At 41.2% G+C, this 22130-nt stretch overlaps 1 long non-coding RNA gene across 2 annotated transcripts in view; it reads left to right on the top strand.

The window, feature by feature from the left end:
• LOC115082356 overlaps positions 1-21363 on the top strand; it is a 31182-nt gene extending 9819 nt beyond the window's left edge. Inside the window, exons 3-6 of one of the 2 annotated variants that reach the window (XR_003854144.1) lie at positions 5008-5135; positions 6978-7089; positions 7198-7285; positions 20959-21363. This is a non-coding gene — a long non-coding RNA (uncharacterized LOC115082356). The remainder of the gene's footprint in view (positions 1-5007; positions 5136-6977; positions 7090-7197; positions 7286-20958) is intronic. The other variant, XR_003854145.1, reaches the window with a different exon arrangement.
• Positions 21364-22130: the final 767 nt, after the last annotated feature.

Here is a 22130-nt window from a genome sequence, read left to right as displayed (position 1 = left end):
CCACCTGATTTGAGACAAGAGCCATGCTCTTTAACATTTAGGAAAAGACTAAAAACTTGGCTTTTCAAAAAAGCATTTCCAAGCCTTGAATAAAACCTCCTCTCACTAGCACTAACTCGTATGCAATAATGGAATGTAAACACGAATCAACCAACCTCAAACCCTCTCTCACTAATTCCTGCTGAATATTTATCATACTATTACCATTCACAACTGTCATATTTATTCATTTGATTACCTATGTACCGTTTCATAGTCTTATTTTTTCACTTGCTATTCTAATGTATCAATAGGCTGAAATGTAAATATTGTGCTGTTCAATTTCTCCCCTTCCATCCCAAGTTTATTTTCCTTGTTTTTTGTAACTTTCCCTCTCCCTTTTTCTGATTCACTGTATTTAAAGTTCAAGGTTCTTATTGAAAATATTGTTTTTTACGTTACGTTATGCTTTACACTCCTTGTTATTTGTAAACCGGGTTGATGTGATGCCTATCATGAAACTCGGTATAACAAAAACAATAAATAAAATAAAATAAATAAATAACCACACCTTGAGGGAAGGGGGAGAGAGAGAGAGAGAGAAAGAAAGAGAGAGACTCTGGAGTGACACACATAGTAGTCAACTATTTATACCACTATAGGAGGGCCAACAAGTAACTCAAGGTGAGGTTTGGTGGTGGTCTAGGGTTTTGGGGCCGGTTTTACATGCACATGGAGATGTATGAACAGCACAGTACTCATCAGTGAAGATTGAACGTGATTTGGAATGAGGAAAGTAACACAAAGATGAGATTTCTACAATGTATTCTCACCCTATCTTGATGGACTCTCTACCAGGGTACAATCAAGCTAGGGCGAGAGAACATTGTATAAATCTTATTATTATGTTACTTTCCTCACTCCAAATCATGTCCAATCTTCACTGATGTGTACTGTGCTGTTCGTACATCTCACTGTGTATGTAAAACTGGCTCAAAAACCCTAGACCACTATCAAAACCTCACAAGCGGACCCTCCTATAGTGATAAAAATAGTTGACTACAATGAGAACCTTATAAAACTCTCACTCTCTCTCTCGTAGTAAGGTTCTGTGGCACAGTTAATGTAGATTAGCACACCCTGGTGTGCTTCACCTATGCCTTCCTTGTGGGATCCGCATAGAGGGTTGGATAATTGCCAGTAACAAATCAGTTTACCACAAAGGGGGCTGTACCATGCATGCACCTAGGGGACCCCAAGGAGCAGTGATGTTCCAACTGCTTCAGAAGCAATTGGGGTGAATGCTGCCAGTTATAGGATGACTAGCAATTGTTATATAACACTCCATTGCCTATCAACACTTGGCACCAGAGGCAGTTACCTATGCTTGGATCACACTTGTTAGGTCTGGAAGTGTTGCAAAAGTAGCTTCCACATTCGCTGTGAGGAAAATATTTCTCTGAAAGTGAAACAAATAAGAATTTAATGTGGCCTAGCCTGACTCTTACTAATCACATATGGCATTACATATAGATGATCCCACATTTGATATGAGTGAGGTCCATATTTAGTAAGCCAGCGAACAGGCAAGTTATCCAGCTATAGTTAGCCAAATAACTTGTCTCTGATATTCAGCAGGATAGATGCCACACTGAATATATTCTACTAAATTTATCCAGCTAAATTTACAGGCCGATACAGTACAATGCGGTCTGGCGGAGCGTACTGTTATCCCACGTTTAGACACGCGTTTTCGACACGCTAGCTTTACCCCTTATTCAGTAAGGGGTAATAGCGCGTCGAAAACAAGCGTCCAACCCCCATGAAACTAATAGAGCCCGCAACATGCAAATGCATGTTGATGGCCCTATTAGTTATTCCCGCACGATTCACTAAGTAAAATGTGCAGCCAAGCCGCACATTTTACTTTCAGAAATTAGCGCCTACCCAAAAGTAGACGTTAATTTCTGCCAGCACCGGGAAAGTGCACAAAAAAAGCAGAAAAAACTGCTTTTCTGTATACCCTCCGACTTAATATCATGGCGATATTAAGTCGGAGGTCCCAAAGTAAAAAATAATTAAAAAAAAATAAAAAAAATTTAAAATCGGCCTGTGGCTCGTGGGTTGAAAACCAGACGCTCAATTTTGCCAGTGTCCGGTTTCCGAACCTGTGGCTGTCAGCGGGTTTGAGAACCGACGCCGGCAAAATTGAGTGTCGGCTGTCAAACCTGCTGACAGCCGCTAGGGATGTGCTAGTGTCCCTAGCTCCTCTTTTTACTGCGGGACCTCATTTAAATACTGAATCGCGCACACAGGAGTGCGGGCGCTCGCCCGCTCTCCCGCGACTTTTACTGAATCGGCTGTTAGTCAGATAACTTTAAACTTAACTAGCTTTTGTAATTGAATCATAATAAAAACCTAGTAAAGCAACCATTAAACCACATCACCCTATATAGAAGATATCTAACTCAACCTTTTACGTTTTAATTCCCCACATCTTTCCTTAATCATTTATCATTTTAAAATTCCCACAGTTCCCCCCTCCAGTGCTCTCCTTATCCATTTCATTGCTGTTTTCTCGACCAGATATTCATCCAAAAGCTTAAAATCCCTTAGGAGTCTATTGCATAATTGTGATGCCACAATCTCCAGAAATATGAAGAATTTGGCAGGATTGATTCAATTAACCCTGGCTCAGCTCACACTCGCTTAAATGTCCCCATAAATCATTCTAGCTTCCTTTCCTGACTTGAATGCAAGCTATTCTCAGGCCACCTTTATACATGAGCATGTGTGTTGACCCACAGCGGTAATGATATTTTCCTAGATATCTATATAACCATGAACCCCTGACCTTTTTTCATTCCTTCCCCTCTGCTCCTCTCTTTTCCATCCATTTCTGCTTGAAATGTATTTATTGCTCCTTCCTTATACTAGTGACCACCATTTCTATCATAATACAGACAAGCATGGGATTCTCTTCTCCAACTGCCCTGTCCCTTTTGCCATTTTGCCAACAATTTTCAAGTCCAGATACCTCCTTTTTGGCGGGCTTGGCCTTATTTTTGACCCTCAGCTTTACTTCCCTGCTTGCATTACCAGTTTGCTTTATTTCTCTTCTAAATGTTGAATGTTGACTCAGTTCTTTTAGTTGATAGGGCCAACATTTTTGTTCAGTTTCATACTTTTTTGTCTCAATTTCCAACGTCTTTATACCCATCCTTTACAAGTTGCATATTGAGTATCGGGCTTATCTTCCATGGTTCCCAGTTCACACACATTGCTTCAGTGGTTCACTTAGCTAAAGTGATGTATTGCCAACTTCGTATCCTATCCTATAACACTCAGCAATTGTGTTCCACAGCACAGTGAAACCCTGTTTTCAAAAACTGGTTGAGCAAGGGGCTCCTCAGTGTCTCCTCTTGATCATCACTGGTTATCTACCAGTCTTCTGTAAGAGGACAATTTTCAGTGGCATTCAGCCAGGTTAATAGTAATTAATATTCCTAAATTTCCTATTTGAAAATTCTTCCTGCCCCCAACCATTTGGCCAAAATTTTGTGTGTTGCTTCACAGTACAGTTACTTTTAACTGTGATGGGAAAAGGTGAAAAGCTGGGGATGGGGCTAGGGTGGGAAAGGGAAAGGGAAAATATGCACAAGCAGTTAATTTTGAACTTCTTATGTGTACTTTCCCCTACGAGATGGTAGATACAACATCCATGGGTACTTTTATCACCAAGATCCCTGCCAGCCTGATTTTTCAAAGAGAAACTGTGCAGGCTGGCAACCTTCTGGACACTTTCAAAATGTTCCTCCAAATGTTTCCAACTTCTCTGCTACCTCATTTGTTTACCACATGTAAGGTCCCTTAGAAAGGAACATATCATGGGGGCACATACTGTATGTATGAATTCATAGAAGGAGCATAGTATTGGATGGTACCCGAGAAGGTAAAAATGACCTGGTAACATGAGAAGAATATCTTGCATTACCAGGCCATATCTGAGGAACCATCTATGGCTTAGTATATTGGCCCTTTAAATATCTAAATCTAGGTAAATGCTTAGGTGCTTAGGTGCTTTTAGTTATCAAAGTATAGGATAATGTTTAGCCGAAAACTTAGGTCTAAAACTCAGCTGAAAATACACTTAAATTTAGGGCTAGAAGTTTTTTTGAAAATTAACCCCTACGTCAATTAAGCATGCAACTGGAATAATGTGCTATGCACTAAGACCCTAGCATGCTAAACCAGTCCCAGAACTTGTTAATACACGTGCACTAAAATTAACCCATGTGCTCATGTAAATGAAGATATGGCAGATTCAAATTTAGTCTTTAGAAAGCTTATGCTAAATTGCATAGTATACTCTGCCCTTCTCCACATTCCATATAGTGTGTGCTTGCTAAAGCTTAAAAATTAACATCTGAAACCCAGTATTAGCTTTTTAGTATGCCTGCTATGTCAGGGGCTCAACTGACAGGATAAATTGTGGGTTTCAAGGTTCCGGAGATGTGGCTGCTGGAGCAGGAGAGGGGAGAGTGGTAGAATAGAGCAGAGGAGAGATACAGAGAAGAGGGAGACAGTGTGAGTGAGAGGATGAGACCAGCATTTCTGGGAACTTTTGAGTTGTGTTCACCCTGAGATTGTTGCGCATATCAGCTTTCTCTCTTCCACCCCCTTCCCTCCCCCCCCCCACTAAGCCATACTTTTACCACCGCCATTTCCCTCCCTCCTTCCTCACTCCCTGACCCCAGAATTCTCTTTGTTCCCAACCCCCATAAGTCATAGCCCCTTGACTTGTGAGCCCTCACTCAAGTCCTGGAATCACAGCTACAGACTGTACTTTCTGTGTTGCAGCTCCATTCCATTTTCTCCCCGCATGTTGTCTGCAGTGTCTGATCCAGAATCATCTCCTGGGCTGATGTTTATACAACCTGCTCCATGATTCTGTAAACCGTTCTGATGGCGAAACCGAATGACGGTATACAAAACACGATAAATAAATAAATCTCCTGTTCCTTGCAGGTTTGCTGAGGAAGGGGGCAGGGCTGGAGCTGTAAACAAAGAGGATCAGAGCTTTCTCGTGTTTCGCCGGAGATATTGCAATTGATGAGAATTCCCTGAGTCTTCAGGGGAAATCCAGAGAGTCCCAGGTATGGAGTCCATACACTAAAATAGTTCCGGACATGTCGGAAGCGGGTGCCAGAGCAATGCCACTTCAGCACTGATCTCCAGACGAATGGTGCCATTTTTAAAGTACCTGTAGCTGAGGCTTTGCTCTTACCCTTGAAGATTTTATAGAGGTCAGTGGGAAGGGGATAAGTGAGGGCTGGGGAGGGAGCTTTCTGGTCCTTCCTGGTGGGAGGGGCCCACAAAGGTTCCATTTGGGTCTGGGGATGCCAAGCCAGGTAAGCTTGAGTCCAAGGATTGCGCCTATTGTAATGATGGAACTGGGGATTGGAGGGGCCCAGGAAGGTTCAGCTGGACAGGCCCAGACCCAGGATGAATATTAGCAGGGTGGGAGTGTGATATCAGGGCCACAGAAGGCCCATTATTTTATACAGGACTTTTTTTGTTTTAGGGGAGAGGGAGTTTGCAATTTAATGTGTTTTTTTGGTTCAGCAAATTAACTAAACCAAAAAAGCATTAAACAAACTGAAAAACACCCACCACTAGGAAATGAAAAAAATGAACCAAACTGAAAATTTTGAATGCTGCACATTCCTAAAAAACATATTGGAGTTTTCCAGTATCGGCTTGTGGTTGTTTACTTCTTGAGTGAAGCATCACTTCTGTTGATGTAATAATGTTCCTGCCTCAATAGTACTTTGTCCAGGCTCTGGCTCTATACTATTCTCCTGCATGTCATCTCTTCCTCTATGTCCTCTATCCTCTTGTCTAATATAAGAGACACATGCTTTTTAAGAATCCTTCCCTCTTCAACATCTTCTCCCTTGGCTTTCTGTTTTCTCTTTCTTCCCTTGCTGTGCTGTCCTGCATTCCACCATGCAGTGTCTAATAAACCTGATCTGGGATATGTAGGCTCCCTCTTGCACCCCTCTGGCCTGACTGCTCTGCCTCTTCCTCCACTCTTTTCCTGACACTACAATGTCACTTCTTAAAGTCCTTCCAAACCCAACAATATGTGCAATTGCTTGACCCCTTGCATGCTCTAGTCTCTCACCAGTCACATCCTCTCACTCCCTCTCTTTAAGACCCTTTCTGACACAAAGACAAAAATGCATGCTCACTCACTCAGCTCCCCACCCACAGACCTGCATCAGTGGTCAAAGGAAAGGTCATACTCAAAAGGAGCACAAGCCATGCAGATGTCTATTTATTCCTCTCCTAGAACTCCCTGCTCTCGTTTACCCTCCTCTCCTGGGGCTCAGTTGCTCTCCCGTTTCTCCTCTCAACGTTGACAGGCAGCTCCATGTGTCTGGCAAACATTTATGAAGTATAGTAATATAGTAAATGATGTTAACTAAAGACCAAAATGATCCATTCAGTCTGCCGAGAAAGTTTTTTAGGGTAGTAGCTGCTCCATGTAGGTGACCCCCAAGCCTTTTGCTAAAGGTAGTAGTACATTTGAACTAAGGAAAAAAGAACTGAACATGCTGAGTTTAGCATGTGCATGCTATATTTTTGATAGCCACATGCTATTTAGTGGTTGGATAAACATGGTACAGTATGTAGACCCTAAACATTTTTGTGTGAATGTGCCTGTTCATCACACATGCACACTATGAATGCTACATTTTAGCAGATATGCTAAAATGTGTAATGTATCATACTTTAACTGCCATTGCAACATTTGTGCTAAACATTTACCATGTACATGTTAAAAAGCATTTTGCATGTGTTTTATTATAGACACCTTTGTCTTTGGTTTATACCCCTATTAGTTGACCAGTTAGATATGTATGAGATTGGCCATTATGCTTCCAGGATGTCTTGCACAAATTAGATACTAACAGAATTAAATATTTTTTCAGAGGTACCAGTAGTCCCAAGATATATAACAGACCAGAACAAATGCAACAGGAATGCTGTATTTCTTATCTATAAACATTGGTGGATAATTCTTCACACTGGAAGAAGGTTGAGGTGCAAGCATTGAGGATTTTTGGATCAATCTTTTAAAACTATCTAAAGGCTAGCCTGGCTGTAATTTGACCAATAACTTTAACACCTAGCACATTTTTATTCTTCTAGATTCAAGGAGACTAGTGTATGCAGGAGGGCATGTTATTATAGAAATGGGCTGGATGAGGCTTCCATTTTTGGAGAATTGCTGAATTCGGTAAGGAAAAGTATTTCTTGATATTCTCTGGATAATGCATACAGGCTAGGCAATGCTATCAAATCTCAGATATTACATAATAAACACCTGCCCCTGCTCCCACTGAAGTTAAAACCTCTCAGTCCTAAAATTTGTCTCTTGTAAATTTGGTTGGCGGGGTCGTTAAACAAAGGTGTGAAAAGATGATTAGTAGCCACTTCGTAATTCACCACACAGAGAAATGTTTTCAGTTTGGATGCATACGTAATTTTCATAACATTATACTTCTGGGCTAACTTTTGAAATTAGCTGGATAAACTTTTGCTTTTAGAAAAATTTCCCTCACTGGCTGGTTTGTTACTAGGTGGCCAAATTTAGTTGACAAACAAGGGGCAGCTCCAGGAGTGTTTCCGAGATGGGTCTTCTGAATTAGTTCATTAGCATTGATCTTCAGTGCTTACAGGCTAAGGTGATCATTTTCTAATGCTTATTGCATGTGATAAGCCGCTAACGCACACGAAAAGTCCCTTTTCGTTTGCCATAGCATGTGGGGGTGGAGTCGGGGCGGCGAGGGGTGGAGTCGGGGCGGCGAGGGGTGGAGTTGGGGTGGCGAGGAGGCGGACTCAGCGGTGTCTTCGCTGGGGGCGATAAGGTAAGCCATGTTATTGTCGCCAGTAGCGCGCCCAATAGCGCCACCTTTCATGGTGGCGCTATTGGGTGCGAAAGCCGGCAGCGAAAACACCACAGTGGTGCGATGGCTGCTGGCTTTTGCAGGCCCAACCCCCCCCCCCCCCCTTCACACCACCACTCCCCTTTTCGCTGGATTCAACATTCTGTGATAGAATGGTGAATCCAGGCCTCAGTTAAGACAGTCAATCCCAGCTGCACAAAAGAGCAGTCCTATATCTAGCTGATCAAATTGTGTCCAGCTAGATTTATGGGGAAGCTGCAGCTGAAAACCCAGCCAGTTAGCTTCAGCTGATATAACAGGGGCAAGATACATGGGGTACTTTTATACCTGCATACCTTTGAGGTTTTTCTTTGAAAACTCACTACAAGGTACATGGGTTCAAAATTACCCAAGTACCTTGCCACTAGTTAGCTTAATGAAAATTGTTCCTGATATGAAATCTACCTCTATTTTCTTATAACTATAGTTTGCTGTATTTTAGATGTTGATATGACTTGCAGGTAGATGAATGTTTTTAAATGGTTTATTTTATACTAACATCAGATATGATTAAATCTGTTTCTTTCCCCCTCCAAAATAAAAAGATACGGGCTAAACATTTGGAAATCAATCTTTATAGATGCATAAAATATGATCATTAAAGAACAGCAATGCATAATTCCATTCCAATAAACACCTAACACATAAGCATCTAACAGTAAAAATTGAATCCCATTCTATGCTCAAAAATTGTTATGTGCCTCAATGGCAGAAGTCGAACAGCAAGACACGGCACCTAGAGGGAAATTTCCAAAATCCCTTTAGATGGGTAAATGGCTATTTTCCCATGTAAAGGGGATGTTTGAAAATTTCTCTCCTTATTTGCATAGTTCTAATACATGGGTACTTTTACCTGCATTTGGTGATGGCATTCTGGGAGAGGTGATTAAAGTGAGGATTTCAACAATGCACACACTTATGTATTTTCAAAGATACACACACGTTGTTTTAGTCAGAAAAAGTAAACGCAGAAAAAATAAGTGCAAATGTCTGATGGTACTTTTTCCTTAAGCAATTCTCAATGTGAAAGCATGTGTGTATTCACTTTGAAGCTTGGCGCAATGTCCCTGGGCAAGAAGTACACAACATTGGGCACTGAAAATCTGGAGAGGATTTTCAAAGACGACTAGAAAGTTACAATATTCAAACTTCCCTCATAGCTGCCTTCCAGTGCCTGATGTTGTGCACCAAACATGGCTGCTCAGAAATCCACAGTGCAGAACTTTGTGTTACCCTAGAGTATTTGCAGCAAGAATATTTTGCTTTGTGACAAAATAATTCAACATATTTATGAGCAGCTTCCCTTCAGTTTTCAGAGTTCTTTCTAAATTGAAAATGCAACATTTTAGCTGGTAGGTGCTTACAGAGCATCTTATTTAATGGCTTCTCAACTAAAGTTTGTGCACTTACTTTTCCGAGTAGGTTGTCCTCCAGTTTTCTAAAAAGAAGGCAGAGTTTCCCGCTGAAGTAGGTAGCAGGTCAGTCTCACCTGAATGACGTTCTTAACCGGTTGTTGTGCAATGTTGAGTCAAAATCTCAGGTCCAAGTCACACTGAATCACAGAGACAGGCTGTATTTTCTTGTAGCTTAATTATTTCTTACTACATTGCTTTTTAAATAAAAAAGAAAAAGTAAAATCCTTTCAAAGAAGAGATGATCACCCAGAGAAGCACATCATTCCTTCTGCTCGTTTTGGATTTTTGCTTTGTCAGATCAGGGTACACCCAAACTCTTATAGTACATGTAATTCACTTTCAGCAGTGGTGATTATGGTAATTAAACTGGGTGAGATTTTATATTTGGTTGATTCATGGACATAACTCCTGTGGTCTGAATAAGTATTTAAAATGTGCTCATGAGAGGTGTGTCACAGATTAAGGATCTGAAGGCAGGCACTGGAAGCTGTCGCTGGTGCTACTGCAGCAGCAAGAGCAGGCTGCAGGGAGAGAAGAGCCGTGAGCAGGCGCTGGCAGAGGGAAAAAGAGTAGAAGAGCGACAGTGCGAGAGGCAGTGGCCTAGAAGAGGAAGGGATGAAGAAGTTATGGCATGCACAGGGAAGGAAGTGCACGACTGGCGGCAGCAGTCGTGATGGGGAAATAAGCAGCAAGCAGAGATGAAGGGAGACAATAAGCAGCCTAGAAAGTGGGGATGTAGAAGACCTGCAGTCTTGGAGGTAGAGGACCAGCAACAGTGGAGGCTGAGCGAGCAGCATGGGAGGAGGGGGGCATTCTATTTTTCTACTTCTGTTTTTAATAGATCGTTGAAGATGGGAGTACACCCCCCCCCTCCCCCCTTGGTCTGGGCTATGAATTACCCCTAAGCTTGGAGTGCGGAGTATTACATGAGAAGTTATGTTCACTAATATGATTTATCTTCAGGTTCATAGCCTGAGTGGGGGGTGAAACAGGGTCCCAGTTACCTCGATACCACAAATCTGTGTCCTTCCCAAACAACCTTTCATTTGTAGCACCACAGACCACATAAAATTATCATATCAGAATAAAACAGTATTTAACCCTTTTACTAGTGTTGTGTAAATAGATAGTGAATCCAACCAGAACACTAAATGGGAAAAGTACAATAGTGAAGAATAATATAAATTTGCAATGCAAAAAGAACATTAGGTGTGGCCTGCTAACCAGGGCAACAAACAGACTCAAATGGATAGTAAACAAAAACAGGGAATGCTAATAGAGATAGGTTGGGGGAGGGGGGGGGGATGGAGGAGGCAGTGAAGCATACAACTCAAAAATTATCTTTACCCCTGAGTACTCAAAAAGGTCCACCTCAATGTCACCAATTTATAAAAGGTGCACCCTGTCCCAAACACAAAATTCTGTGAAAAAAAAAAAAAATCAAGAAAATGAAGATGTTCCTGGAGATGGCTAGATGACAAAACAAATAGATGAGTACTGCAGTATGTGAAAGGTTTCTCTCTCCTGGGGAGCTTTCCTAAATGGTTTACTTGGTACTAAACAGAAAGCAGGCCTAGTTTTAATCGCTTACAGAAAGACCATGTTCCATTACCTTTCAGCAAGGGTTTATGCTTGACTTCAGCTAAAATGCTTAAGTAGTTAAGATGAGATACTGAATTTGTGACAAAAGGCAAGGAAATAAACCTTCTCTCTCCTCTGCTGAGATACTCTTGTGCAAAGTTTAGATTACTTAACTCAGTCTCTTAGGAGGGTAATCCAGCTATGTGCCCTTGAGCCTGGATAACTCTGAAAAGGAGCTCTGTCAGCTCCTGGCTTCTCTGTCCCTTGTCAGGGTTTTAAATGTATTTTAGCTATGAAATAATAACAGCTAACTCTCTATTTCTTCAGACTTCTGTCTCTTCCTCTTGATAATTAGCTCTTCAGGAGAAAAACTGATTGCAGAACTTCCAGATGCACTCTTCTCTTCCTGTCTCCTGGCTCCAAATACTGGTCATCCCCATCTCGCATACACAGAGAAAGCCAGCCACATTGTGCCTTTTCTATCTTAAATGGTATCCCAGCATTCCTTTGGCTTCCTCCTCTGCTGGATTTATAGTGCTGTTCTCTGGGTAGGCTCACAGTACAGCCTTTTTCCAAACTTGTTAACACTGTAAGTGCTGGATGCTGGTTCTTGCAGAACATTTGTCATTCACAGGAGAATACACAGGGAATTTTTAACATAATTTTATATTCCTTCAACTTGGCTGTCGTGGCTTGCAGTCTCTGCAAGGTTGAAAACTCTTTATTGACAGGTCCAAAATACATTACTCAGAATCAGATGCAGCTCAGACTATATTGTAAGGCTGCCAGACAAGATATGTTTGTGGAGGCAGGAAACTGGTTTTTAGTAGCTTGCTACAGGAGTGTTTCTGCAGGACTGGAGAAGGACAAATGTCTTATTTTTATAAAAGTAGCAATAAAGAAGAGGTTGGGAATTACAGACTAGCGATTCTGACTTTGGTGGTTGGAGAATTAATGAGACTTTTCTGAAGGAAAAGGTAGTGAAGCATTTTGCATTCAATAGATTTCAGGATGCTAGACATTATGAAGATAATTAATGTACATAAAAGTAGAATATATTGCAGCAATTTTCAAAAGCTCTTTTACTTGAGTAAAACATTTTGACAATTTAGCCCTATGGAGTGAATTCTCAAACCAGTTACATGCATAAAAGTGGTAATATTCAAAAGTCCATTTCCACATATAAAGTCCATTTACATGCATAAAATTACCTCCTAAGATGGTAACTTTAAAACATGTATGTATGCACATTTAAAAGGAATAAAGCATTTTCAATAGTTGTGCCTCAATTGTAGAATTCCTTATCTTATGAGGTACATAGTGAGCAGGTTTATTTGAAGTTTCAAAAGAAAGTAAAATCAGCTTTGTTTAATCAAGTTTATTAGTATTTGTTTTATATTTTATTGCTATTTTTGCTTTATGAAGATTGATGTTTACTGATTTATTTTAGGTATTAATTTTAATGTGTAATTTTTTTGTAATCTGTTTTGAACATTTTGGAATTAATGGAATAGAAATTGATAAATAAATAAATACAACCATATAAACATGTACAAAGGCATGCGGCAATTGAAGATAACCTGGATTAAATAACTAAATAATGAAATTAGTGGAACAGTTTTGCACAAGAGAAGGAATGTGTATTTGTTTTTAACAGGCTTTGCATGAGAGACGCAAGCAGTTTGTGTGGAGCCAGCTCAAGGCCTAGCGTAACAAGATAACAGTACTTTTACATCATTAGTTTAGGTAAAAGGTTTAGTCCAAATAAGGAAGTCATCCCAAAACAAAAAACAGACACTGTTAGCAAAATCTGTATATAAGAATGTAATGTGTAACTTGAAAATGGAGAAGGAGAAAAGAGAAAGCAGGACAGGTTAGGTACTTTGCTGTTAGATGCACTATGCTTCTAAGATGAATTAATTATAAATTAATAAATTATTATTAATACTTAAAACATTAATAATTATAAATTAATTATATATAAACTACTCAAAACATGGCTCTTCAAGCAAGCATACAAGGACAGAATAGGGTAAACCAATGACTCTGACAATTACCTACATCCCTACTCCTCCTCATGCCCTTAATACCTCATTTCCCCTTCTCTCTTCCTTAATCTCCCCCACCAGACCCAACCTCTCTTCTTCCCCTCAGCTCATCCCCCTACCCAGTACCTATCCAATCAACTCACTACCTGATCATCTTAACCTTCATATCACTTGACAATGTATCCCTAACCCACTGTCTGTATTGCTCCCAAGAGTTTTTTACTTACCCTTGTTTATATCTGATATATTTGTAAATATGTTAAAGTATGTCTATGTTTCTAACAGTTCTGACATACTTAGACCTTTAACAGGTGTTTGTATATATTCTTTATAACTTTAACTCTGTTAAAGCTGTTCATCTAACTTCAATGTATAGCGTTGTTATAACTGTAAACCGAAGTGAAGGCCCCCGCCAATACTTCGGTATATAAAAACGTATACATAAATAAATAAATATATTCATTTATTGCATTTTACTAATAAATAATATTCATTAAGATAAGAAGTTGTGAGTTATTACAGAAGGGCAGGCCTTCGGCCCCATCCTTTGAAATCCCGGAGTATGGCAGCGCTCCGGTAATGAACACTTTACACCATTGAATTTTATATCCTTCACATGGATATGCACACATATTATAAAATAGAACTGGCACATGTATGTATGCTCCTAATTTAAAGTGTGCATGTGAACAGCAGGAAAATGACCAGTTTAAATAGTTCATCTATAAGTTTGCTCAGTCTAGAGCTATGTCCTCAAGATTTGCTTGGTTCTTTGGCCTGCAATCCCCCCAGTTAATCAAGACCACTCAGTTCGTATATGGCTAGAATTAGTTTTATTCAGACTTATTACACCTCATGAATAGCAGTAGTAACTTTGCACTGAAATGGACCTGGATGCATGCCCCTGTGCATAGCTACATACGAGCATATCTCTTGGCCCCGCCCTGGAATGTCCTGACCACGTTCCACCCCTATTTTCCCCCAAAGCAAGATTTGCACTCATCAGTACTTGTGCTTGTATGTGGCAGGTTTATAAAATCAGGCAGATGTACACAAGTGCTAGATGCATATGCATCTCCCAGTTTTGGCACACATATCACTATGAAAATTCACCTTTAAGGTTTTACCAGAGATAGACTGTGTCAGACATATCTGATTGACTTCAACTGGGTGAACAGAGAATTAGATAGGGACCAGGGTATAGCAACAAAATGTTTGATGCTGTCCTGCATAGCAGACTCCTAAGATTACTAAACAGTCTAAAGGGAGGGTCTAAGGCAGTAAATTAGATTACCATTTATGCTCATAGCCTTCAAACTTTTTCTTCTTGACCTTTCTACATTCCATTGAGCCTTGTGCTTATCTACTCAGTTGCTTAAGAGTAGACTAGCTAGTTCTTCACTTTTGTGTTTTTTCATACAATCTTCATTTGTTTGTCAGGGGTGGCAGCCCAAATCAATTGCTTCATGCTATGTGTTATGCCGAGAATCAAAATTATTGCATAGAATTTTTGCTGCATTAATACACAATTTCAAATTTATCATTTGCGATGTCTGTATTACAAATGAAAAAAAAAGCCAAGCTGTAATTTGACCAAGTGATATTTACAACATATTCCAGTAAATACCACCCATTTAGGATACTTATAAAAGTTTGACCATCAAAGCCACTGGTAGTCAGCATTGCCTGAAGATTGTAGGAACAACTAGATGGAGAAGAGGTGGAAGAGAAGGAGGAAGAGGAAGAGAGGGTGTGGTGAAGAAGAGAGAAGACAAAATATGAGAGAGGGAGTAGATGGTGGGAAGGAAATGAACCTCACATCTTTCTGAAGCAGACATGGAAATGGCATCACGGGCAGTGAGCAATGCAAGTACATCATTACTTAGACCCCATATCAATGAAATCCAAATTCAGGCCCAGGAAATATCCTTGTCATCAGGTTTTGGAGAACCTCTCAGTTCTCCATGGGGAAAAGTCTATCAAGACATCAATGGTATCAAAAGAGAAGTTGTGAAAAGAAATTGCCATGATTGTCAGCAGTTTGGATGAAAACAGAGTTTCTTCAAGCCTCTCCTAACTTCCTTGTTTTTCCTCCCTATCATTCACTCCATTCCTACATAAGTGGAAAGAGAAAGAGAGAGAGAATGAGAATGAATGAATGAATCTATAAGGCCCTTGTACTAGTTAGCTACTTATGCTACTATAAGAGGCCCACCGAGTAACTCAAGGTGAGGTTTAGGTAGTAGTATAGGGGTTAGGGGACATGTTTACATGTACGAACAGAACAGTGCACTCTTGTGAGGATTTGATGTCCTTCGGAGTGAGGAAACTCACACAATGATGAGATTTGTACAATGTTCTCTCAATCTAGCTCGATGGACTCTCCCCCCCCCCCCCAAGTGGTGACATGAGCTCTTTGCAGGTAGGGAAATGCAATTATGTAGGTAGGGTATTACTGCAAAGTGTGAAAAGTGAAGGCACTTTGCGGTAATACCTATGCGAAGCACTAAGCTAATGCACATTGCGATAAATAAGCTATTACCATAAAACACACCCCTTTTCCTATCACATGCAATATTTAGTGCAGTTTGATAAATCCAACATCCCCTCTATATTACAACCTCTGTTTTTTATCGAGTTTTGATTATCACAGTTCACTTTATCTCAGTTTACACGCATATGTGCTTCGAGCACTGCAGATTGCTGCTCTTACCCTAACTGGTAGCAGTATTAGATAACATATTACCCTAATATTTCACAACTTACACTGGCTTCCTATCGATGCAAGAATTAAATATATATAATTGGATGGCCGTTGAACAGTTGCTGAAACAAGTCACACATATAGATGGCCCCCTGAAGAAAGTTTCAGCCGAAACACGGACCATATCGGGCAGCTTGCTAACACCTCTGAACGCACTGGGTCTATAATGTTTCTTCAACCGAGCTAAGTAGCTTGTAATTTTACATCACAAATTTATGAAACAAATGAATGAATATTCCATTTTGAAAGAAAATAGCATGTCACAATAAGAAACTTCATTATGATATAAGGAGAAATAACATTTTCATGACCAATGATTAAAAACCTTGGCAGAGGCAGCTAATTTTGCTACCCTGCATATAGAGGCAAACGACCGTGCTATTCTGCACATCCAAACCTGGTATGAGGTCATTTAAATGCAAAAAATACCTTTTTTGGCCAACATTGACTTTGGATTGTTAGAGGTACTTGAGTCTTTTTCACATCACCAATAGTAATTATAGTGTTCCTTTACAATAATATTCTAAAAATGAAAATCCCTTAACGGGTAATATTCAAAGGGACCTCTGTGGGTAAAATAGTTCATTACCTATAGCATTGCCCTTTAGAAAACTGCATGACCTATACATGCATAAAATTACACACAGACACACAGTATAAGGTATATTTTAAAAACCCAGTACACCAAATTTAATTCATACATGCATGCACTAAGCGGATTTTAAAAGCCACCCACATGTGCACTTCTTCTGATGCACAAATATCTCCAAACCAAAAAGGGGCAGAATGTGAGCATGGTGTGAGAGGAGCATGGGCATTCTGGGGCAGGGCCAAGAGATGTGAATGCAAATACTTATGTGCCTAGTGCCGCATAACTTTACTTTTGCTACCTAGGAGGTGTAACTTAAAAGTATTTCCACATATTGCTAGGAGGTTTGAGGGGTCTGAGTTAACTGAGGGGAGTGCAGGCTATTAAACCAGGGGGGTTTGGAGAACCTAGTTCTACACTGGGCGAACTGGTAGACAAACTGGTGAAACTGGTCATTTCCCACATGCGCGCCTGTTTTATAATTCCATGACTGTCGCTGCTCAAACCTGACTTTACGCAGCTGGGCGCGCATCTTATAAAATTGCCATGTCCCTGGGCGTGCAACGACATGTGTATGTATGTGTGTCACATGCCCATTTTAAAGTTACCGTCCCTCTGTGTACTACATTTATCTGCATATGTGAGAAGCATTCCAGGGGGGTGGAGTCTGGGCAGGATTTGGACCTTCGTGCAAACTTTTTGATTTTATAAAGTATACACATAAATTATCTTGGCAAAATTGCAACACACCCAAATAGCAGGTGTAATTGCATGAGCATGGTTTTGCAGAATAATTTTTAAAGCAGGCTAAAAGCATATAAGTTGGCATTTAAAATTGGTGTTACTCATATGTGCGTATTTTCTGGTGAACTTATGGGCAGTGTTACAGAATTACCCCCTTAATGTGGGCAATTCTCAGGCTTCCTGAAAATGTATGGGATGAGCAATAGTTTGACTCACATCCTCCCTTTCTTCCATTGAGTTACCTTTTCTTCTGCTTATTTAAAGCACCTCGCTCAAGAACAAATAAACTCCTGCCCGTGCCTATTTGCCATTCAGCTTTCAATGGGCTGGCCTTTACAATAATGCAGTTTTCTGGTAGGCAAACCAGATTGCGGTGGCGGGAAGCCAGGAGGGAGAAGCAGAAATCCTTGCAGGCTTGTATTAACTATTAAAGATAACACTAACTACATGTTTTACCAAGTACATGTTTACGTAACAATTATATACTCTTGTCTTAAAATAATGGCATTGCTGTAGTACATTTTTTTCCAGATGTTCATATTGCCCAATGCTTATGAGGTTGGGATGTTTTTGTGATACGGTTCAGGTACAGATGACGTCCTCTGCCTTTCAGTGATCACAGTTTCTTTTCTCTTGCTGAGGTGGGACTTCTCCATTGTATTTGATATTCATGCTGGAGATGTCTTTTCTTCCCCCTTGGAGTACAGCATTACATCAGAGACACGGGCAGCGAAAAGCTGCTTCTGATTGTAGCCTGCAGCACCAGGGGCAAGGTGAGCCCTCCTAGCTGCAGTCATAATGCCCTCACCTGAGGGACACGAGGAAGAAGCGTAGGAGAGATAATCATTACCCCCTCTTCTAAGAGGCTCAACAAAACTCCGCTCCTTGGAAAAATCCACCTCAGACTGGAAAACATTTGTATTTCCTGTTCAAGTCAAGTCAGGCTGACATCCACCTGGAGTGAGTTTGTGGGTGGATTGGGTGCACATTGCTAGATAATGGAAACTGGCAGCGTGCTCATTCCATTCCAATCGGAAATGAATTGGTTAGTTTTCAGACTGACCATGCTAGGAACAAAGACCACACATGCTTATTACCCATGGAATTTGCACCAGTTTTTGAGAAGCAAGCAGTAAACCTGCATCCCACTTTGAAACTTACTGCAGTACTGCATTGGTACCTGTTTTTTTTTGTATGGATGTTTTTGACACCAAGCTAAAACTGTGTCCCGGGAGCTCCCTAAAATTAAGCACATGGGGCCGGATTTTCAAAGCTCTACGTGCGTAAATCGGGTTACGCGTGCTGGGCCTATTTTATAAAGGCCCGGAGACGCATGTAAAGCCCCGGGATGTGTCTAAGTCCCGGGGCTTTAAAAAAGGGGCGGGGCCAGAGGCCTTTGGTACAGTGGCCATTTGCCGCTGTCTCGGAGGATCGCGTGCCAGCAGGCTGCCGGCGCACACAACTTGCGCCTGCCCGGAGGCAGGCACAAAAGGTAAGATAGAGGTCGGGGGGGTTAGAATAGGGCTAGAGGTGGAAAGTTTAGGGGAAGGGGTGGGAAGGTTAGCTTAGGACGGAAGGAATGGGGAAAGGCTGCGGGCATTGGCGCGCACAAGATGTACTAGTGTGTGCATACCCTTGCGCATACCGCTAATTGAAGGAGGGTAATTTTATGCATGTAAATTGCTATTTGCTCACTTAAATGGCTTTCAAAATTGTCTTCCCGGGGTATATAATATGCAATTGATTTAACAGCAATGGGTATGGCTGTTTAAAAGAAGCCATAACATCTGGGTAATGTGCAGGGCTTCAAAAGCAAATAGAGCAAGCAGAAACAATGACTGAATGAAGGAACTATTACGCTGTTTGGTAATTATTTTTTTAAATTCTGTAATCATTCTATTCCCCTATATTTCATTCTGAAGCCTTGGGAGAAGGCATTGTTAGAATAGTTTAAGAAATGTATGGTCTCTGCAATGGGATCTGATTGGTTCATCTAGTATGAGTGATGTCTTTTGTCTGGCCCTAGCCCATAGTTAAGTTTTGGGCACTGTGAGTGTTTTGTAAACGACTGCTTCTAAGGTTTCAGGGCGTGGCAGGAGGTGCTGTTGACAGATTTTAAAAAATAACAAGAGTACATTTTTTGCTTGATTATTGACATGAGTCCTTGTTATATATACCTTTAAAATACTACACATTACAAATAGGGAACAACTTGCTTTTAATTCATTTTAATTATAATTTTCATTTCCTGTTCACTTTATCACAAAACAGGTTATCATAATTTTAAAGACTTAAATGATATTCAAACACCAGAACATTGTACCTTTTACTGTAGTAATTTGTTTGACCACAAAAGGGCATTTTAGATACATGGGGGGTAGATTTTTAAAAACTGCGCGATCGCGTACTTTTGTTTGCGCAGCAGGCGCAAACAAAAGTACGCTGGATTTTATAAGATACGCGTGTAGCCGTGCGTATCTTCTAAAATCCTGGATCGGCGCGCGCAAGGCTGCCGATTTTGGGCAGCCGGAGCGCGCCGAGCCGCGCAGCCTGTCTCCGTTCCCTCCGAGGCCGCTCCGAAATCGGAGCGGCCTCGGAGGGAACTTTCTTTCGCCCTCCCCTCACCTTCCCCTCCCTTCCCCTACCTAACCCACCCCCCCGGCCCTATCTATACCCCCCCTTACCTTTATCTTCGAATTTACGCCTCCCGGAGGGAGACGTAAATCCACGCGCGCCAGCGGGCTGCTGGCACGCCGAGACCCGACCCGGGGGCGGTTCCGGAGGGCACGGCCACGCCCCCGGAATGCCCCGGGCCGGCGCCACGCCCCCGGTCCCGCCCCCGAAACGCCTCACCCTACCCCCCAAAACGCCGCGTCGATCGGCCCCGCCCCGACATGCCCCCGACACGCCCCCTTCCAAAAACCCCGGGACCTACGCGCATCCCGGGGTTCTGTGTGCGCCAGCGGCCTATGGAAAATAGGTGCGCCGGCGCACAAGGCCCTGCTCGTGTAAATCCGGGCGGATTTACGCAAGCAGGGCTTTTAAAATCCGCCCCATATCGTTTCCAAATTACCCTTGATATATATATATAATTGCTGGAAAAGCTGGCATGGATGTGGGTGGGGATGAGGCCATGAATACATTTTCAGGAAAGATTTAGTAGTTTGCGGTGATCTGGAATCTGACAGTAAACTAGTGTAGAGAGGTTATCGAAAGTATAATATGAGATTACCAAAAAAGATGATAACTAACTTGGACCACAGAGTTTTAGTGAAGTTGTCCCCAGACAAAGTGCAATTTCAGAGAGGCCAGAGAGAAGACTAGCATGAGGAGGCGAATGTAGCGGGAATCAAAAGCAGAGAAGGTCACGCTCACTTTTCCCAGTAACATCTTGAAGAACACCTCAAGGCTAACGGTAATGCAGACCAATTCAAGCCATGAGCATCCCATCAACTCACAAGCAAAAGCAGAGCTTCAAGAATATTTCCATTCACAAAAATGTGCCTGACACTCCCGACATTAAAAGCCAGGCCCCTGGGTTGAACTGTGGCCATTTCTTCCAAGTCCCTTTTTCCTCATTCACAGCTACACCATTTGTGGAATTCACATGCCACATTCTAGAAAGCATACACTGCGTGTGCTGCATGCATATAGTGAAAGGGCACCATAGGGTTCCATTCCTTAGAAGCAAAGGGGAGCTTCCTATTTAGCAGGTATGTATCCTGTCTGCATTTCCATATAGGGTAGCAGTCAGTAATGTAAGCACTGATTTTTTTGTAGAAAGACCTACTAATTTTTTTATTGTTTGGGTGTATTTTGGCAGCTCGGAGCCATCTTCCTTGTTGATCACATGTAAGCAACACCAGACAGTATCCTAGCAGAGATTTTTGGTAAAACTGAGAATGAGTTTGGCCAGTTTCCAAGCATCACAGAGACTGCCACATCACAGAGACTGCCACATCACAGAGACTGCCTTCTGCAGTCAACGAGGCTCCTTCTACTACGACGGTTACAATTGGCATGGATGCAGTAAATCTATTGAATCCTGACGCAGAAAACTTTGATCATTTAGCTGCAACAGAAAATAACGATGTCATTATTCCCGCTCCCATCAGTGAGATGGCTACTATCTTAAATGGACTAAGTAGTATGAAACTTTGAAATTGCATGCTCATCTACTATATTTTCTATACAATTTGTTAAAATTCTGCCATTTAAAAAAATGTTATGATTGTCCTTTTATTATCTTTAATAAAATAAAGCTTTTACACCTATTTTAATGTTCTAATACCCTGAATATATTGTTGTATGTATGTATTTCTTAATGTTTGTTAGTTTGTTTATTTATTTATTTAAATAGCAGCATCTGTGTGAGCATAGCATTTTACAGTGGCATAATATAGTTCCTTTTACAGTCACTGTCACACAGAGGACTCATTTCTGTGGAATGTGGTGGTTTGCAAAACATTATGCACAAAGGTAACTTTCTGAGAGACAGAGCTGAATATCCTGCGGGTTGACCCAAAAGCTTTTTTGCAGCAGAAGAAAAACATTTGTGGGATGGATTTGTCCAGATATTCAGCTATGTATGAGACTCAGGAAGCCTGCAGGATTGAGACCAGAATAACCATGGGATAGTGAAGTTCGGTGCGCCCATGCAGCAAATAGACCTGCTTTTAGGCACAGTTTACAATTCTGCAGGTGAATGAAAGATCTGCAACAGAGTGGAAGTACCTGAGGGAGTGGACAGAATAAGGAGTGACCTAAGAAAGCTTGAGCTAAACTTCAATAATAATAATAATAATAATAAAAATAAAAAGTATGGAACCATGCATTTGGGCTGCAGAAATCCAAAGGAGTAGAGGTGTGAGATGCTCATGTACATCAAGCAAGAGAGACCCCAGGGTGATCACATATGATCTGTAAATAAAAACAGACCAGTTGGAAGTGCCAAAAGGCTGTTGCTTTCACCTATTCCAGGCATGCCAGGAAGTA

Source organism: Rhinatrema bivittatum, unplaced genomic scaffold (genome assembly GCF_901001135.1).
Source record: "Rhinatrema bivittatum unplaced genomic scaffold, aRhiBiv1.1, whole genome shotgun sequence".
NCBI classification, from domain to species: Eukaryota; Metazoa; Chordata; class Amphibia; order Gymnophiona; family Rhinatrematidae; genus Rhinatrema; species Rhinatrema bivittatum.
Note: the sequence above shows the minus strand (reverse complement) of the source record. Positions and strands in the feature narration are given on the sequence as shown.